General features: G+C 42.8%; 1 pseudogene; it reads right to left on the reverse strand.

The window, feature by feature from the left end:
- Positions 1 to 4434, reverse strand: part of LOC113922312 — an 86324-nt pseudogene extending 81890 nt beyond the window's left edge.
- Positions 4435 to 6000: the final 1566 nt, after the last annotated feature.

Consider the following 6000-nt stretch of genomic DNA (forward strand, 5'->3'; position numbering starts at 1 on the left):
CCTGACATAGGGCTCAATCCTAGGACCCTGAGATCCCAAAATCAAGAGTCGGAAGCTTAACTAACTGCACCACCCAGGCGCCGCACCTTATTATCTTTTATTTGCCACAGCCTCTAGAAAGATTTTCCTGATCCCTTGCTCTAGGCTCAAGGCTATCCAACTAACCCACACGTTCCTCTATCATAGCATGTCTCATACTCTACTGTTTGTTTGTCTGTCTCCCCCACAAAACTCAGAGTCCTGTGTGGGTAGGCACTCTTTCTTACAAGTCTTAGTGTCCGCAGCACTAGTCCAGCACTGGACAAATAGGTGGTGCCGAGTAAATGTAGGATTAACAGATGAATGAATGATATAATGGCACATCATTAAATTTTGTTCGCAGACTTATAGTGCAAGAAACACCTTCACACATTTCTCTCGTTTGTTCCTCACCTCAACCCTATACAGGTGGCAAGGCAGGCATGATTCCTACCCTCATTTTAAAATTAAGACATTCAAGGGGCGCCTGGGTGGCTCAGTTGTTAAACGTCTGCCTTCGGCTCAGGTCATGATCCTGGAGTCCTGGAATCGAGCCCTGCATCGGGCTCCCTGCTCCGCGGGAAGCCTGCTTCTCCCTCTCCCTCTCCCACTCCCCCTGCTTGTGTTCCCTCTCTCACTGTGTCTCTCTCTGTCAAATAAAAAATTTAAAAAATTAAGTTAAGACATTCAAGTTCAACTATATGAAGTAACTTTCTCAAGGTTACAAAGCTAATAAAGAAGCCCAACCTGAGAACTAGGTCTTCTGACTTCAAATGCCACGCCTTCTTCTCACTGCTGGAGAATTATGAGGTGAAAGAGTTTGGGCCTGGGATGAGCAGAGCTGTGGATGGCATGGTATCAGCCAATGTGCACGTATCAAAGAGAATGTCCCCGGAGAATGGAAAAGGCTAGATCTTAGAAATGTCTGATCCTACTCACTGCTGCATCATTAAGAGTTGTTTTCAGATGCTAATAAAAGGACTGAATACAATGGCTTTAATAAACCAAGGATATGTCCTTCATCTAAAAGAAGTTCATCTTCCAGAAGTACAGCCCATGGTGGTAGGGAGGCTACCTGGTCATTAAGAATCAGACTCTCTTCATTTTGTGGTCCACTGTCTTACTCTAAGATGGTCCCCAGATTCCTGTCCCTGGTGTACATGCCCAGAATAATCCCCTCCCTGTAGTGTGGGCAGTACCTTGAATATGATGGATCTCACCGTTGCAATTAGGGTACATTCTATGATAAAGGTGAAGAGGTTTTACAGATGCAATTAAAGTCCCAAATCAGTTGGCTTTGACTTAGTCCAAAAGGCAAGTCAGCTATTCAAATTCCAACATCTACATGGTGAAAGAAAGGAAGAAAGGCAAAACAGGGATCTCCTCCTACTCAGTTACCTCCCACTCTTAAGTAGCCTTCTCAGGAGCCCTACGTGAAACTCCACTTAGATGTCCAGGCAAGACACGTGTAGCTATGCCTCCTGCCAAGAAGGCTGGGAAATGTACTTATTTCATGAGGCACTTTGCCACCCCCGATAATACAAGGAAGGAACATTGGCCACCAGGCAGGCCACTCAGAAGTGAGACTCAGAGAGACTGAAGCCCTGAGATGTTAGTGACTTGCTTGCCCACATCTTCAAGCCCTGTCTTGGCCGGGACTACAATGTCTTGACCCTGACTTGGTGTGCCAGGACTCCCGGGAGCAGGAGTTCTGTGGGAGGCCAGAGGCTTTGACCAATGCCCTGTGTCCAACTCTCCACCTACCCCACCAGCATCCTTTCCAATTGCCGTGCTTTGTCTTCCTCTCCTATGACCTCAAGCACGAGTGCTGATCACAGGAGCTCTGCCAACAAAGACTAGGAAATTGGGTGCTAAAAAAGTCTGAAGGGGAAATCAGTCATGCTCAGCAGGAGCCAAGAGCCATTTAACCTGGCAGAGGCATTAGAGATACAGCTAGAAATGATGCGATGATAGGGAAATTGGGGGTAAAAGGGTAGATCTGGGAGTTGTTCACATATAGAAACATGAACAATGTCTGGGGTGCAGTAAATGCTAATTGCTTAATCGTTCTATGGGGTGAAACATTTTGCAAATGGAAGTAGGATATCATTGTTCTATCTATGCAATTACAGAATATCATTTCCCTCACCTCTAATGAGAATGCCAGGTGAGTTTCCACAAGATTTGTTACATTTCCTGGTTGTTGGTGATCTTGTAACACCAGATCTTCCTTTAACTCTGGGCATTTCCTTCAGAAGGTAAATGCTTTCAATATAACAAAATCTGTTCCAGTATGTATGATACAATAAAGTGATGCCATGGTTGCATGAATCTGGAGAGGTATGCTGCAATTTTCAAAAATTAAATGGCCCAATCATCTCCCCATGACCTGTCTTCATAAAAATTATTATGTTTACAAGTGCCCATATCACTTGCTAGGCACCAGAAATAAGAGGAATTGCAAAGACTAGTAAAGCCAATATTTTGTAATAACCATATGACTAGCTCCCTACAACATGACCTCCCATCCCCCCCCTCCACAAAAGCAAAAACTAAGAGAAGGGCAGCCAGTGGGTGTTTATGAATGCAGATCCTGGAGTCAGAGAGCCTGGGTGTGACCTCAGGCCCAGAGCTTAGTAACCTAGCTCAGCGACTTGGTTCATTATTTAACCTCTCCAAGACTTAGTGTCTTTATCTGTAAAATGAGGGTAATAATAGTACCTGCCTCATAAGGGTATTGTGAGAATTAAATAAGAATACATTTTAGGCCCTCAGCACAGTGCCTGGCTTAACAAATGTCAGCTATTATCATTCAGAGTTGCCTCAACTCTCTGTTTTGCTGTGTCTCTGAAGTACTAACCTATAATTCCAATCTGCTTACTTCCTTCCACCTAACTCCACAGGCCACAGCAATATCCAACAACCCACACATTTCTGGAACCAGAAGACATCTCATAAATTGTGTATCCAGCTGGATACACAACCAAGGCTGTAACCACTGGGCACCAGTAGTATTGAAAAAGCATACCCCATCAAGAATCACTGACCTACTCTACTTTTCCTTTTCTAGAGGAGGAAACTGAGGCCCAGAAAAGTAAAGAATCTTCTAGAGTCACAATACCATTTTCAGGATCTGCTTATTGGCAGACCTGACTCAGACCTGAGACTGGGAGCCAAATGTCTTGACTCTGATTGCACAATTTTGGCACTACCTCAGGTACCTTGTGGAATTCAACAAGTATTTCCTGAGAAACCGCAGTTAGGGTCATGAAGGAGAACAAGATGGTGACCTTGCCAAGAATGGCATCGAAACCTAATCAGGGAAACAGGCATTGGCGGTGTTAAGAATTCTAATTAGAGAAGTGCCAACAAAGTGCTAAGAAGTTTTAAGTCCTGCATCTAACGCACGACACTTTCATGAGGAAGGTAGAATTCCTGCTAGACTTTGAAGGCTAGGGAGTGAAGGGAGACATTCTTGGTAGAATAAACCATCTGAGCAAAGACTCAGAGGTTTAAAGAGAAAAAGAGCTTACAATCCTCTTGAACAGATGAGGAGATAGAGCCGAAGCGTCTGGGTGCAGGAAATGCCAATTGTCCAAACTATCTTACGAAGCTGCAGAAAGGAGAAAGACTTCCTCTATTCTCTTCCCCAAGTATCCACAGAGCATCTGCTTTCTGCCTGCCCCTCATTCTGAAAGTTGGGTTGCCAGGCAGTGTAGCACTGAAAACAATTCACATAGGATTCCACTCTGAACACATTCAGGAGGACGAAGAGGCTCATTTCTCATTGCTTGGAAAAGTAGAAACAAACAGAAATACAGCCAGCCCCTCTATTCAAAAGCTAAGGAGAGTATGCTGTAGGTGATTATGACTTACCATCATTATATTTGATCCTACTTGAAAAAAAGTAGGAACTCCAATATTTTTAGGTCTCTGTTGAGGTTTCTATTTTTAGATCTCTGGTCTACTCACTCTGGAGTTCCAGTGAGTAGTTCCATCACAATGTAAAGCTATCGAAATAATAGAAATAACACAGTTCCAATATCTTTACAACCCTTTTAAGATGTTAAGAGTAGGTTGAGAATAGATAAATCCCCCCATCTTGTGCTGGTTGGCTATTGCTGTGTAACAACCTACCCTAAAACCTGATGACATGAAACACTTACTTTACTATGCTCACGGACTCTGGTAGATTGGGAATTTGGACAGGGCACAGCATAGAGGGTGTATTTTTGCTCCTTGAGGAGACCCAGAGGCCAGAGGCTGGAATCATCTGGAGGCATCTTCACTCACTGGTGGTTGATGCTTACGGTCAGCTGCTACCTCAGCTGAGCTGTCCACTGGTACCCCTAACATGGCCTCTCCATAGGGGCTAATAGGGGCTTTCTCCCAGCCTTGGGGCTGGGTCCCAAGCATGAGTGCCCCAAGACAGCAAGACAGCAGTGCATGGCATTGTGTGATCCAGTCTCAGAAGTCATATTCACTCTTACCACACTCTTTCGGTGTGTCACATTGTGGCCCAGGTCCAAGGGGAAAAAACATAGATCCCACCTCTCAATGGGAGGAGCGCCAAGATCACACTGTAAGAAGAGCACATGGGATGGGAGTTATTGTTGCAGCCCTCTTTAGAACATACAACCTGCCACACAACCCAAAGAATATCCTACATCTGCCTTCCTACCTGCCTGAAACTTGCACCATAAAAGGAGTATTCTGTGGTGATCAAGTGTTTCCTCAGCAAGAGTTATTTATTTCAAAAAAATAACATTCAAATAGCACTTTTCAGTTTGCAGCTCCCCTTCATGGTATTCACAGTAACCCCACAGGATGGGAATTATTCTCACACCACTCTACAGAGGAGAGAACTGAAGTTCAGAGAAGTCATATTAGCTCAGCAGAGATACCTGAGAGGTTATGGGCAGACTCAGAATTTGAACTCAGAACCTTGGACTCTAAAGTCTATATATTTTCACACTTCCTTTCAAGTAAGTGAAAATGTGTTTATCCAAAAGATGATAAATACACACATAGCAATCAATAAAAACCAAATGAATGAACAAATCAATGAACAGTAGACCCTAAAATTATTTTAACAGAACCACCAGTCGTTTATCAGAGAACTAAGGAAATGGGACATTAACAAGGTGAGTTTTGATGAAGCAGGAAAATCTCTTTGGAGGTTAAGTCCCAAAAAATGCCACAGTAGAAAACTCTGGAAGCCAATGCTGATTCTCAAATGGGGGAGGGACTCAGTCAGTGCCAACGATAAAATTGTGAGTGCTTCCAAACTGCACAAAAAAGCTTGTGAGGGAAGGAGGTTTCATTTCTATTCTTTTCAGTAACAACTTGAACATGCCATAGACAATTTAAATAATCCCCAGTTGGGTTACAGGTAAATTCTTCTGGGGTAACTAGATACCTTTGGAACACTGAGAGAGCTGGTCTTCATGTTTAATTCTTTGGACAACGTTTTTCTTCAACCACAGACTGCTAGAGTATTGCTTGCCTAATCTAGAATTTGAAACAACTTCTCATCTCTTCCTGACATCCCTCCCCAATATTATGCTAGGAGACATTGCGTTAAACTTTTGAAGAAGACCATCTTGTGGTATTTTAGAATTAACTAAATCTTTCTTGGAAATTAATTCTCTGAATATCAGTTCTACTTCAATGAACTGCACAATGAGAAGTGAGCAAATGACTTAAGATCTCAGTGTTACCTTTAAAAGGTATTCAGGGACTAATAAATGAGGAAATAAACTCTCAATTCCTCAAATGTTTTCAGAATTGGCCAAGTAGGCAAAAAACTAAAAATCTTCAAGTACTCTTAGACATAAGTGAACACAGAAGACGACAATAATAACCTTCAGATTTCCAGACTACAACTATTTTGCCCTAAAACATTTTATGTCAGTATCCTTCCCATGAAAAGTTCATTAAAGGAGTTGAACATCGGTCATTTATATCATTTCAGTATTTATA

Source organism: Zalophus californianus, chromosome 9 (genome assembly GCF_009762305.2).
Source record: "Zalophus californianus isolate mZalCal1 chromosome 9, mZalCal1.pri.v2, whole genome shotgun sequence".
NCBI classification, from domain to species: Eukaryota; Metazoa; Chordata; class Mammalia; order Carnivora; family Otariidae; genus Zalophus; species Zalophus californianus.